Consider the following 13,884-nt stretch of genomic DNA (forward strand, 5'->3'; position numbering starts at 1 on the left):
CTGTCTAGAGGTGCTTGAAGGGGTGAGAGAAATTGGCAGGTAAAGGATTAATATGTTTCTTCACAGCAAGATCCTCCAGGCTGGCAAAAAAATGGCATTTCCAGTCCGGCTTTCAGACTCATTTTTGGGAGGGAGAGGTGACCTACAACTGTTCTTCAGTTAGCAGGACTCAGGGCGGCTCGTGATGACCAGCCGACCAGACCCCCAGCAGACAGCCCAAGCTGATGCCCCCCCCCCCTCCCAGATTTCAAAGCATCTGCAGACCAACGATGCCCGAGCACGGCCAAGTCTCTGCCTTTAAAACGGGGAGGCACGGAGCCCGCCTCGGAGAGTAGCTGGAAAGGCTCCGAAGCTTTGAGGAGCTGATCTGGTTTATTAAGGAGCACTGAATGAAATGGAGGAGGGGGGAGGAGGGAGGAGGAAACCATAAAACAACAAAGTCGCTCCTTTAAAAGCAGACACTGCTTTCAGCCTTTGTATGGCCGCAGTCCCGCATGTCGGTGCCAAAACGTGCCGGGGACAGGCAGGGCTTCTCAGTGGGAAATCAGGGCCCCGCTTCTCTGAGAGGCTTTTCAGCCTCCTGGAGCACCGGCTGGACTGGGACAGAACCAGCCATGACCAGCGCAAAGCCTGTGTGCAGCCAGCCGGCTGCGTTGGCACAAAATGGCTGACCGTCAGCCATTTTGTTTGCTTAGCTTTGTGTGTAGAGAAGCGGGTAGTGACTTCATGTCCTCGCCTCGCCACGTTGCTGGAGTAGAAAAATAAAAAGCAAACAGACAAAAAAAAAAAGCAAACCCCAAATAAGCGAAAACAAAAAGAGATGGGGAAGGTTTTCAATAGCTCCCCAACATTGCCGGGGCATGCAGCCACATACAGCACCATTCAGAGCCGCGCAACTACTGGCCAGCAGCGAGGAACCCGCTCACAGAAAAAGCAGCAGACGGCCCAAAAAAACATCTTGAACGCACCCTGTCCCACTGGAAAGCAACAAAATTACATTTGCCAAACTAGCCACGAGGACAAGTTGCTTTTAACTTCTCACAGGCCAGGCGAACCTCTCAGAAAAGCAAGGCCAACTGTCTTCCCAGGCACCCGATCCTGGAGTCGATATTAAAATACGACATTTCGAAAAAGTTAAGGTGCTGTGAATAGGGAAAGGGAAATGGAAGTAAAAATATTTAAAGTTCATAACTGCAACAGCCCCTGTGTCTCAGCAATGCTTTTCCTCCATGCTTTTTTAGTGACGTATGTAGTATTTCATATCAATGTTGTCGTAGCATTTGTTTATTATTAAACAATTAGCAGGTATCTTAATAAACAGCTACTCATCTGTTAGAGGTTGTTTCAAGTCCTATCAGATGTTTATAAACATCTGGATCATCTTTAATGAATCTGGTATTGTTATCTATAATGCACGCATCTGTAACCTGCTTGTTACACGACTTATCTTTTATTAACCCTTCATAAATCCGTTATTAAAGGTGGCCGCAAAGGTAACATTTTTTTTCTAAACATTCATGTATTTTCCTTGTAAATTAGCATATAATTTACACTCTCCTGAAAGAAAAAAAAATCCCAGAATTTTTGTCATAAAATTAAAACAGGCGCTATTGATATTTCATAGAGTAATTCCTCCAAAATACTAAAAATCAAGAGCTCTAAGAGAAAAAAATACCTTTTTGGGGTTTTTTTTACCTGCTCCATACTCAATTCTATAGGTTAACTCAAAAATCTAAAGAAAGAAGATCCTTTCCTGTAATACTCTCTAAAGCTCTTCCATTAATCCTGTTTTCCTTCTCAATGTTCAGTTCAAAAGCTGCTCACGAAAGGTGCGCAGGTAATGTCCATCCCTAACGTAGATTTGGACCAAAATATTTAATTCGCAATGCGAACCGCCCGCCCAGCGCCCACACATGCAGCCCCGGCTCCGGGACCACCGTCACCCGTGCAATTCTCTACATTGTCCGTTTGTAAGCAAGCCAAGCAGATATGGAGGCAAATACCTTTCTGTGCAAGAAAAGCGATTCCCCTCTTTCTGCTCTCCTTCCCAGATCCTCTCTGAAAGTGTCTGCTTCTCTCCAGATGTCCGGGCAGCCCCTCAAGGAAAGGTAGGACGATCACCCCAACACTGATGCCTTACCAAAGCCCGATCCCCCCCATGCCACTGGACAGAGATCCGTTCCTCCGAGCTTCTGTGAACGAAGAGACGTGACTACTAACTCCAAGACATCCAGGCTACTGAAGGAAATGCAGAATCACTTGTGGGAAAAAAAAAAAAATCTCGCTTTTATTTGGCGCATGTTCTGGTATTTTTGCCATGCTTCTGCGCAAAATTGTATGGTAACGCCACCAAGTTCCCTTAAACTTTCAAGGCATGTTACTGTTGATGGCGTCTCTGTCGTGTATCACACCTTAACGTGTGCAGGATACACACGCTGGTGCAGTAAACAGCTTGTTATCACAGTACAGCTCCATCCTCGTAAGAAAAGCAAGGGCTTAAAAAGCCAAGAACAGCTATTTCTTTTAATATTTAAATTAAGATTTTGTACTCCTGAGATGAAAACTTTCAAGGCAAGAAGGCAATAAACAAAACAAAAATCCCTAAAAAAAAACAACTCCGGATCACATCAGCTAAATCCAGGCACTGCCAGATCAGTGGAAAGGTCAGATCTCATATTCACCAAAAACAAGAGGACACACAACAGGTTAAAATGCTACCGTCCAGGAATGACCGGCTCTAATCATACCAAGCCGATGTGTAAAACCATCCGCCCGTCCAAAAACAAATTAGACAACAGTGCTCTCTGGTACTTTATAAATACAGAAGAAAGGAGGGCTGTTTTATTGAATATAGCGAACAAACCTTTCCGTCCGGCTATACCGTGCAGCCCCGCGACTCTGCATGCACCGAGTAGCCTTACGCTGCTAATACAAAAGCTCAGTTTGGCAATTCCAGGCATTTTCAGTGCTCAACATACGCCAAAACTACCCACTCTCTGCCTCTGACTTTGGTCTCGTTCCAAAAGGTCCTTTTTTTTTTTCCTTTTTTTTTCCCCCTCTCTCTCTCTCGCTACAGCCGGTGCCACGCAGAGACGGGAGAGTTGGGCTCGAACATGGCCGCAGCCTCCAAAAAAGAGCCAAGTTCCAGCGTCCTGGCTTCCCCCTTCCAGACGGAAAACAAAATGGCCATGCAGCAGCCATTTTGTTTGCTGCGGGATGGGAGGGAGAAGGGAAGGGAGGGGAGACGCAGGCCAGGCGGGAGTGCACGGGAAGGATGGGGGGGGAGAGGGAGGGAGAGGGGAGGGCGTCGATTCGGCAGGAACCCAAAAGCTCTGCAGCGATGCCCGGGCGCGTCCTCCCTTCCTCCCGCCGGGGCTAAGCGGCCCCGTCCAGCCCTGCAGCAGGACCGATGCAGAGGGACAGACATGGGGTCGGCTTTTCCAGCCCTCCCAGGCCAGTTGAGCTCGAACCGTCCAGCCTGACAGGGGTTACACTTCCTTCCCTGGGCCTGGCTGGCACCTCCGTCCTGCCCGCTGGCACGGGCAGGCTCCTGCCTGGCCACTGCTGGCACCGCAGGGCTCGGGCTCTGCGAGAGCTCCCGATGGGAGCCAGGCAGGAGAGCGGAAACCAACCCGGTAACGTCAAACTCCTGAACTTCCCTGGGCAGGAAACGGTGTAAATAACACCCGCGGGGAGGGGGAGAGGAACCCAGAGCAGGCGAGGAGGCCTTGGGGACGGTGACTCGGCGACAGCATGGCCTCTACAACCTGGATCCTAATGGCACCTGCGACAAGGAGGCCCGGGGAGGAGCGATCCGAGGTTTCCTCGCTCGCTCCCAACCGGATGAGCCCACCTCAGAAACGGCGCTGCATGGCCAAGGCCTGTGCAGGGTCTGGGCTGGCCTGCAACGATGCTCCAGGCTCTCAAGCACACCAGCTTGGACCTGCCCATAATGCAGGGTGCATGTCTGTCCCTGTCCCGGTCCCTCCGAGCACGCCAGGAGTGCAAGGCTGTGCGAGCAATGGAGGATGGGGCTGAGCCATGCTGCAGGCAGCAGGGTTTGCAGGCAGCCCTGCCTGCCCACTGACCAGCTGGCTCTCTCCAGCAGTGCCTCACACCTGCAAAGCGCCTCGCAAGCTCCAGGACTTTTACCTGTCTTTCTGCCCTTCCACAGACCAACACCACAACTGCTCATCCAGACAGCACGCCTACGGCTTGAGGGACCAGAGAAGCGTGGAGTGAAACCTCCTCAACTCTCTTCTCCCTAAAGAAGAGAGCTGAGATCCTAGTTAGCAGCCTTACTGAAGAAGCCAACCCTCTAACCACAGATGTGAAGCCCCTTCAAGTCCTGAACAAAACCAGACAAGAGGTTTTTTTAGAGCAGGGCAAGCACCTCACAACCTTGCGTGAGTACCCAGCATGGGAAGACCCTTAGAAGCACACAAATCAAACACCCCCAGGCTTTCTGCTTCTGTAGGCAAGACAAGCGGTGAAAATCGTGACTATTCCCAGGATTTAGGATGGGCTAGAGTTGCCAGTTACAAGCCCTATCCCCTAAGGATGCAGGGAACTGGAAATGCCAAAACCTAGCACAGTTTTGAAGCTGTTACAGATCTTGTAGGAAAATCCTATAAGGATGTTGGTTAATCGGACAAGGCACTTCGCAGCATATTCATGCGGGATATATTTAAGCACTGGAGGCTGGACCTGCTAAGCTTTATCTAGTCAGTGGGGAGGGCAATTTCTCTGCAGAGTAATTCAGAGCAGAAACATAATGCCAACATCTCGAATTCTCCTGTGAAAAAACCTAAAAATCTTAAGATTTTTTCAATAACTGCTATTCCTCACCATCTGATCCTCTACCAATTTTCTGCAAAGTAACCTAAGATCTCCAGGTGAATATTATTATGTAGGTATTGCTTAGTAATTTGCTGTGATTGGTTAGTCTCATTAAAATGTCCCTGAAAATAAGCATCACCTTTAACAAACTCTATCAAGTGTCTGCTCGTCCTAACTTCTCACATGGGCTTGGTGGGGAGCCATACGACCTCAGAGGTAGGTTTGTGTGCTTTATATTAACCTTGTAGTTTGGGAATTTCAAAGGTATTCGAGAGATCCAAGTCCAGTTTATTTTAATAGGATTCTGGGAAGGCAAGGCTCGCTTGAAAACCCTAGCTTTTGCACTGAAAGAATATTGCGTTTCTTGTGCAATACTCTTCCAGGAAAAACACCGAGGCAGCTTGCAGAATGAAGACCAAAGGGCTCTAGATGCCTATAGCAATAGATGAAGAAATGTCCACATGCAGCACGTCAGTTTGAAGCTAGGAATGAGAACCAATTTCAGCTGCTCTGACACTGATACTCTATTCTAGAAAAAAAATGACAAACTGAGGAACTTTATTTTTATCCTAATGCTAAGTGAAAACTTATGAACAGGGCAGGACGAGGTACCTTTACAAGACAGGGTGTTTTGCCTTTCCCAATAACAGGGCCCCTAGATCAGCTAGGCAGCACCTTGCTGGTGGGTCCTGAGATGGAGCAATAGGGGATTAGGGACATGCATGGGGCTAGGATTGTTGAAGACCTTAATAGCCCACACAAAATCACATATAATCCCTCAGCACTAGTTGCTTATTCAATACATCTAAGTCAAAAGGCAGGGGGTGTGCACAGGGTGAAGGATGGGAATAAGAATTTAAGAGTAAACAAGAGGGTGTGTGCTCTTGGGAGGCTTATTAGCATGGAGGGGAAGGTATCTGACTGTATAAGCAAGTGAAGGAGATCACGAATGCACGACAGGTTTTTGTGGACCTGGGTTACTGAGAGAGTTGAGATGGTTTGTGTTAGGAGAGGGAGGTGTGAATACGATTGAAATGCTGGAGCTTTACAAAGGACAAAGGAGGAGTTGCTGAGCAGGGGGCTATTTTTGTAGCCTCCAATCTGGGCTGTTGTGGGCTCAGTAAAGGGGTGGTCATGAAAGGAGTCCCTTCTACAGGACAGGCCGCTTGCTCTTGGTGCTTTCTGCTTTCAGATGCTGCTGCTGTGGCCTCACCAGAGCTCTCATTCAAGGCACAGCCTTGGCATTGCTGTTCAAGCTTCCAGTGCTGTGAAGGGCTTACTGCCTGGGCCAAAGCCGGTTCAAAGCCAGGAGCAAAGGACTGGTAAGGCACATGGGCCCATATTTAAGCCCCAGGACACTTCCTCAGGGACAAATCACTGAACACAGGAGTTGGTTCTCATTCTTCTACACACATATACTTGCTGCCAAGGACCGTCATTTGATAGTAGGTAGAGCAAAGCGTGCTGTCTGACTTCAGATCAGAGCTGGGTGGGGAGAACAAGACTCCCACTTCTGTTTGTGATCAAGGACTTGTGAGAAAGGGTCTGTGATGCTGTCATGGGTCTTGCAAGCCAAAGAACTCTATCCTTATGCTTTAGCTCTGGCTTTTTTCTACCACGTTGTAAAGCTGTGGAAATCAGCTGCTCATCATCATGTCTTTGGGTCTGTGGACTTCCTCAGCATCAAAGCCTCCCCTCTGGCTGTTTGCTGGAGTCACTTCGCGTCTTATCCTTCTGGTCTATTCACATCCCAGTGACCCTGTACAAACACAGCCCCACCGTCATCTCTCACATGCTCTCTCCTCCCCGCATTGGCTGTTTTGCTTCTGGTTCATGAAATTCAGAGTGCATGAAAATGTGAGTAAGAAGCAAAGAGATTTTATTCATTTGCTGATGGGAAAAACTTTCCTTGTGAATGGGGAGAAATGGCATTAACTTTTTTTCCTTAGCTGGTGCCAGCATGTGGGTGAACCAGATCGCCTTCTCTGGGTATATTTGGATGGATTCTTTTCTTCTGCAGGTTTGTCCAGCAGCACCTTTCCCCACCAGGCCTGTCTTTAGGACTCCTCCATTTCTGTGTCAGGGGAACTATGTACATAAGGCGGCAGCAACAACAAAATCATTTGGGAAGGAAAAAAACAGACTTAACAACTGCATTGCTGAGCTCCTGCATCCAGTCTCAATGAGTCACTTTGCCTCTGTTTCCTCCTTTGGGAGATAGATACTCCCTACCTGGGATGCTGAGAAGGTTAATTAGTTAATGTACTAATTAACTGAATGTGCTTTGAATAGTGGAATTGCTTGAGGCAGTAAATCTCATGAGGGTCTAAGTCTAATACAGGCTTTAACAAGGGTGGGCTCCCAGTTCTTTATCAGCTGGGACACCTTGCCCTCAGCCAGAGAGAAAAGAATTTAACTTATCTGCATTATTCATACTGTTGCCACAACACATCTGAGGCACAAATGGCCAGATTCCATCCAAGCTCTCCCCTGCCTGCTTCTCCGACCAAGGCTGAAGATGCAGCAAACTTTCTTCTTCTCACAAACACAGCTCTGGTGCCGCAGACCAAGGAAGTGGAGAAACTGAAGCTAGGGTTTTCAACAATGTTGCTAGTCTTTCTGGTATATGCCCAGCAGTCTGTTTGTGACCCATATCCCACCTTGCTCTGGACGACTGCACGCACCCAAGGCAGTTTCTCCTCTGTCTTCCAGAAGATGGATGGTGGTAGAGAGCGCTCTGCCTGCTAAAGTGAGAGATGGCTTCACTTTCCACATCACTGGGACCCATCCCAAACTGAATTTGGAGCTGCAGCTGCAATCAGTCCCGCAAGCCAAACCATTCTAGACTTTGGCCGGTCCTGAGCTCATCCAAAGGCCATTTTATGCAGCTTCAAGCACATTATGTGCCTATAGAGGTACTGGACAGTGAGGTCAAACCCCACAGCGGAGGCTGTTACCTAGTTCTGAAATGTTCCAACAAAGATGTATCCACCGGAGATGATGGAGGTTGTTTGCCTTACTGGGGCATGAATACAGCAATCCATCTAGCCCCTGCACTTCTTCAGGGTGCCAAGAGTTACCCTTTAAGAGTGAGACTGTTCCCAGGCCATCCCATGTGGGCTGGATGGAAGAGAAATTGTGACAGTTTGGATTGCTCAGGGAACTGAGGTCGAGTTTGATTTCCAAATGTGAGACCAAATTATCCTTCCACTACAGTTCTGCAGGTTTAGCTGGGTTCCTCCCCAGCTGGAAAAGAAAATACAAGGCAATGTCACAGCTCTTTCTTCTGTGTCACATTTATACAATGCAAAAGCCTAATCTTAAGAAGCTGAAATTCATAATTAGGCAGGCAAGAACCTACAGTCTGAAAAACTCATCCCTCTTTCTAGTCTAGTCTAGTCTAGTCTGAGGCATGTATTGTATTAGGCTCTTAAGGGCTGAGTTTTCAGAGCTTCATTTTTCAGAAATGAACTGCTGCTGAAAGCAGGCCCCCTAAAATAAGCAAGATTAGCAAATGTTCCCACCTCCAGCAGTTCTGACGATGACACCAACAGACAGATTTTCATCACCCTTTTGGCTGAGCCCTTCTGGAGCTGTGGACCTATTTTCTACAGGCAGAGTTCTTTACAAAACTCCCCTTTTCCAACACAGAAACTATACAGATTCCTAACTGCAGCCAAGTTTGACCACAGATACCATAACACAGATCCATCTCTCTTCCCTCTTTGTTGATGCAAAAATGCCTTGGAGAAATAATATCAATGTGTCTTTGCTAATTGATGGTGTTGTGTTGGCTTTGACCCATCAGTTGTTTGGCCATCCTCAACTGTCATTTCCTAAAAACAATATTTTTTTGCTTGTTTATCTTCCCTGGCCTTGTTTGCACACAGCCACCACCCAAAAACCTCTCTCTGTCCAGGGAGTAGGATTTATCACCTCTGTTTCAGTAGCAGCAGAACAATGTAGGCCCTATGCAAACAAGTACTGCTGTTTTCTTTTGCTTTTCATTTATTCCTTAGTGGTAAATCAGTGCATTCCAAAACAAACAAAAGTCAGAAGATTTAGGACCCAAAGAGCAGTCCAGAGCAATGTAATAGGGGCTGAAGACAGGTTGCATTTGGAAGTTAAGCAACAAGTACCCCTTGAAAGCAAATGAAATGTTTAATCTGTGATGCATACCTCAAATTGTTTCTGGCCGGTAATGACGTTTTGGCACGCTGCAAATGGCAGAAGCTCAGGTGCCTGGAATGCTTAACACTACACACAGGAGAGATCTGGGCTGAGCGTGTAAACTGCTCTGAGTAGGGACCATCTTTATCTTCCATATGTGGATAGCACTTAGTCCAATGGATCCCTCAAGACACTCCAACGACCAAATGCGACACAAGTAAGAGCTAATATAAGCACAGGTTGACACAGTTTGAGTATAAAGGACACCAGGACTGGGAACTGCAACCCTTAGATTTTGTCCTGACTCTGCCACCAAGTTTGACCTTTCAGAAGACCTGAAAGGACCACGCAAGCTTGAGCCACTGCATTACAAAAAAGCATTGATCCACACACCAGCTCCTCCTTTGACTTCATTTCAGCCCAAGCCAGCACTTGGCCTGGCATTTGCAAGTCAATACAGGGCTGCCACATGGGTTTTGCATAGTTGGACAAGATTGCCAAGGAAAAGAAGGTGGAAGGAATCTTCAGGATCCTGCATCAGCAGCTATCAACTTTAACCAGCGTTCCTACTGAGCGGGATGGAAAGCCCAGTCCCTTCTGCGCCCATGTGGGGACTGTATAGCCTGTACTCAGGATCCCACGTGATGAACAAGACTTTACAAGCTTGGCAGCCGAACATAATCCACCTTTACCTGCCTGTGGTAAAGTTGAGCTCAGATGAGCAGGCAGTATCTGGAAAGCTGAGCTTATCAGTGTGTTACAAAGATCACTTTGAACTTTTGTTCAAAGCCCTTTGGAGAAGACATCCGCCCTCCCTCCCTCCAAAGAGGTTTCTCCTGGGCTTGGTCCTGCTGTTTGCAGCAGTCATAGCTGGTTTTTTGGCTGCAGCTCTCCTGGGGCTCACTCTGGCCTGACCTAAGCTGCAGAGCCCGGCGGGGAGAGGGAGCAGACGCCGTCACGGCATCCATAGCTCAGAGTGAGCCTTGTTCTCAGCCTTCCTGGAGTGGCCATGGCAGACACAGATGAAAACAGTGCCTGGGAGGCATCTGCCTGCAACGGGGCGTGCGCTGTTGATGCGCAAGGATGAACAGATGGGTTGATTACACAGAGAGAAATGGACACTAATCGTATCCAGATTCACCAGCTGCAGGATTTCCTCCTGAGCCCTAAAGGACAGGAAGCCCTTACCTGCTTCGTTATCCTGTCTCTGTTCATTAGCCCCTTCCCCCGCCCTGGGAACCACATCTCGGCTAATCCCCTGGGCAGGGGAGGGCCCAGACTGCAAAGCTGAGATCCAGATGGGAACTCCCACAGTGCTCAGGCATGGCTGGATCCAGCCCCGGGTCAGGGGCCTATCCTGGCTGTCAGCTCCAGCACAGCCAGGCTCCACCGGCTCAAGTTTCCCTACTTTGGGAGCTCGTTGCTGGACTCTTCTTTTGCCACTGCCTCTCTGAACAGCCTGGAAGATTTCAGGACTAATGAGAGCAAGTTGTGCAACAAAGACTGCGCTGGGAATCGACACATCGTGTGTCACCACGTCTCTGCTGCATCTGCAGCTGCTTCTGGGGTGGAGTCCAGCGTGTGTTGAACAGCACACGGCCGATGGAGCCAGGGAGCGAAGGAGCTTTTGCAGATTTAAAACACCAGAGGCGATCCCCCAGCAGGCTGTAGGACGACTGGCCAGACTGAACTGGGAGGTGATGGTGGAGACCTTATCTGTATTCTTATTCCTGGGAGACTGAGACCTGCTGAGTGGTCAGGTTTCATCGCCTGCTTAGCTTTTGTGCAGTGCCAGCTTGGAGAAAGGAGCAAAACCCTCTAGACCCCTTTATCCGTGTCCTTCTGCGTCCATCCCAGCTCTCTTCTGCCACAGTGATGCGCTCCCCAGGCAGCACAGCTGGAGGGATGATCCCAGGCATCTTCCCTGTGGGGCTGCTCAGCTCCCAGGGTCTTTGCCCAATCCTTCTCCCACAAACAGGAGCCCTAGGAGCAGACGTGCAGAAATGCAAGCTGTTGATCACGTTAAGTGTCAGCACCCGCCCTGACTTTTGATGGAGTCTCCACACGAGGAGTGCAGGCTGCTTGAAAAATGTTATAACCCAAGCCGTTGCTCCGAGTCGGGCTTTTTGGGACCCTCCCTCCTTGCATGCCCGGGGTGCCTCCTTTCCTAGCCCTCAGGCTTCTGTTGTCAAATTCGGTGCAAGCAAATTAGCCTGCTCCCATCCTGCTGCCTGCTCCCAAGCCATCCTGGATCCACACGCCGGGATGCCACGTGCTGCCCCTGTGACCTCCGTTCCCTTCGGCAGAGCTGGTGCCCAGCGCTGAGCAAGCCAAGACTGAAGGAGAGGAGAACCACTCCCTGAATTCTTGGTGCTACTCCCAGAACCTCCCTGCCCAGCCGAAGCTGCTTCGGGTCCCCACACCTGGCACTAAAACATCAACACCAGCCATTCCGTGAGTTCAAACCAGACCCTGAAGATCCTGACTGAACAGTCGACTGAGTCAAAGGTGACCATGGCTGCCCCGCAGAGCCCTCAAGCTGGGAGGAGGAGGAAGCAGCAAAACGCTTGTCACAGGTGAGGAGAAGCCTCCTGCCTGGTCCTGCATGGGCCGGGGCCGCCCTGGGATGCACGGCCATCTCCCTCGGGCTGGTCCTCAGTCCCCAGGCCCAGCAGGACGGTGCCGCTGATGTGCTGGCCGCAGCCACAGGACAGAACAGCGCTGGTGGGAATGAGCGGGAGAGGCGCTTGCAAAGCCACCACCCCACAGCCTGGTTATGGACCTCCCAAAACCACAGGGTGTTACATACAGGGTGATATTTGGTTGCCATCATCACAATAATAGAACACCTACCTCTTAGACTCCACAGACCTCACTTTACGCAGCATGTTGGTTGTGCCCTTTGCTGGGCTACTTCTTCTCTTACATTTTCTGTGGCCAGGACTATCTCGTGAGCAACCCTCGCATGCCAAACCCAGCATGCATTAGCCCTGCGTATCTCACGGGCTTTCCAACTGCAAAGCCAGACAGCACAGCTCAGTGCCCATGAGCAACCCTACAATAACAAACCGGCCGCCTCGCTTTGTCCTCCCAGACCTCACCTTTTGCAGCAGCCAAGTAACATCAAAGACAAACAGTAGCCATGAGCAACTCCACAATAACAAACCAGTACTACAGAAAAAAATGGAGGGAAATTAGGGAATGAAAGAGGTGGCAGAGAGAGAGAAAAAAAACTGCAGGAAGGAAAATAAATTATATTGATTCTTCTGAGGACCAGCTGTGGGGTGGTACGAAGGATGAATCAGATCTGGGTACCTCTGGATACTGTATGTTCCCCATGGTGCGTGAAGCTGCTAGCATCAGCTCTCCCTTGGATGTGTTTCTACAAGGATCTCGTTAAACTTGTGCCCCCAAATCCATCGGAACAATTAGTGGAAAGGCTGAGGACGGAGCCCACAAAGGCCAAATTCAGTCTCCCTGCCTTTTACCCCCTCTTTCCCCACCAGAAATGGTCACTGGAGTGAAGCTGAATACATGGATGGTCCAGCATGGGGGAGGCTGGTCCCCTCAGGGCCGGCCTGTGCAGACACAGAGCACGGCATTTTCTGCAACTGTAAATCAGGCAATTTTCACCAATGCAAGTTTTGCTCCAGGTTTTTTTTTTTTTTTAAAAAAAAAAAAAAGGAAAAAGAAAAAAGGAAATCACAATCCAAACTCTGCCTTGGCCAAACCTGGCCCTTTTAAGGAAAGGAAATTTCCCAGAGCCACCCTCGACAAACCTGGAGGCCCGATCCTGCTCTCAGGAATGTCAGTGCAAATCCAGAGTGGCTCCGCTGACTGCTGGGGGGTTGTAGCAGCCGAATGAGGCTCGAGCCTTGGAGAAAAGCTACCGGTCTCTTGCCTGGAGATGGAGCAGAGCTCGCACCAGAGCAGCCTGAGAGCAAACTCCTGATTCAAAGGCAATAAACAGCAGAAAGATCCAACTCCCAATTTCAAGAATTCATCCTTTTTGCTGAGCCATGTTCTGGAAGCACGAGCCCTACTTTGCTGCGAGCTGTGTGGAATAAAACAGCTGCGTCCCTTGGCTGGATGGCGCTTCCAGGGGTGCCAGATGTTTTGCTTAGGACACGTCAGAAGTGTCTTGCTTGAGTTCAGACTTTCTCTCCTCTCAGGCTGCCCACTGCACAGCCCACTGGAGCCATCGGCTTCAGCGCCTTTTTTTTATATCCGCTCTCCACTAGCTTTTCCCAGGGAAGCAGTAGGGATTGGGAACAAACTGGGAAAGGTCTGGTTCCACCCCTGCCCCCATTTGTAGAAATGATCTGTAAGGGGAAAGCTGGACTGACGAGCAAAACACTAGTGCTGCCTTCTCACTGGCATTAAGGGTCTGGATGTAAACCGGTGAGTAAACGCGCTCCGCTGAAGAGGGCATCCCAACACATTTTGGGGGTCAGACCCCACGAAAAACTGACCGCCCCCAGCTCCCACAACACGGGACTTTCGGCTTCCAAATCAACCGTGGGCTATTGTGAAAACCTACCGACGGCTGCACCGACCGGCACGCCAGCGAGCGGCAAGGCTCAGAGCTGGACCCCAGCGTCCCAGCTGCCAAACCTGGGTGCATGAGGCCACGAAGCTCGCTGCGGGGCCAGGAAGATGCGCAACAGGCGGGACAGCACCTCTGGGAGGCAAGGGGCAGGCGAGGCAATTTTGGGGATGACCCCGGATCACGGCTGATGTGGCCAGCACAGGCTGGCAGGTCACGGAGGCAAAGCAGGGCTGGGGCATTCGGGTGCTCTCTGGCCAGTTCGAAGGCTTTACTGTACGGCCATGCGTCACTCACTGAAAGAGGGGATTTTTTTTTTGGAGAAGGGA

Source organism: Pelecanus crispus, chromosome 17, assembly GCF_030463565.1.
Source record: "Pelecanus crispus isolate bPelCri1 chromosome 17, bPelCri1.pri, whole genome shotgun sequence".
In the NCBI taxonomy this organism is placed as follows: Eukaryota; Metazoa; Chordata; class Aves; order Pelecaniformes; family Pelecanidae; genus Pelecanus; species Pelecanus crispus.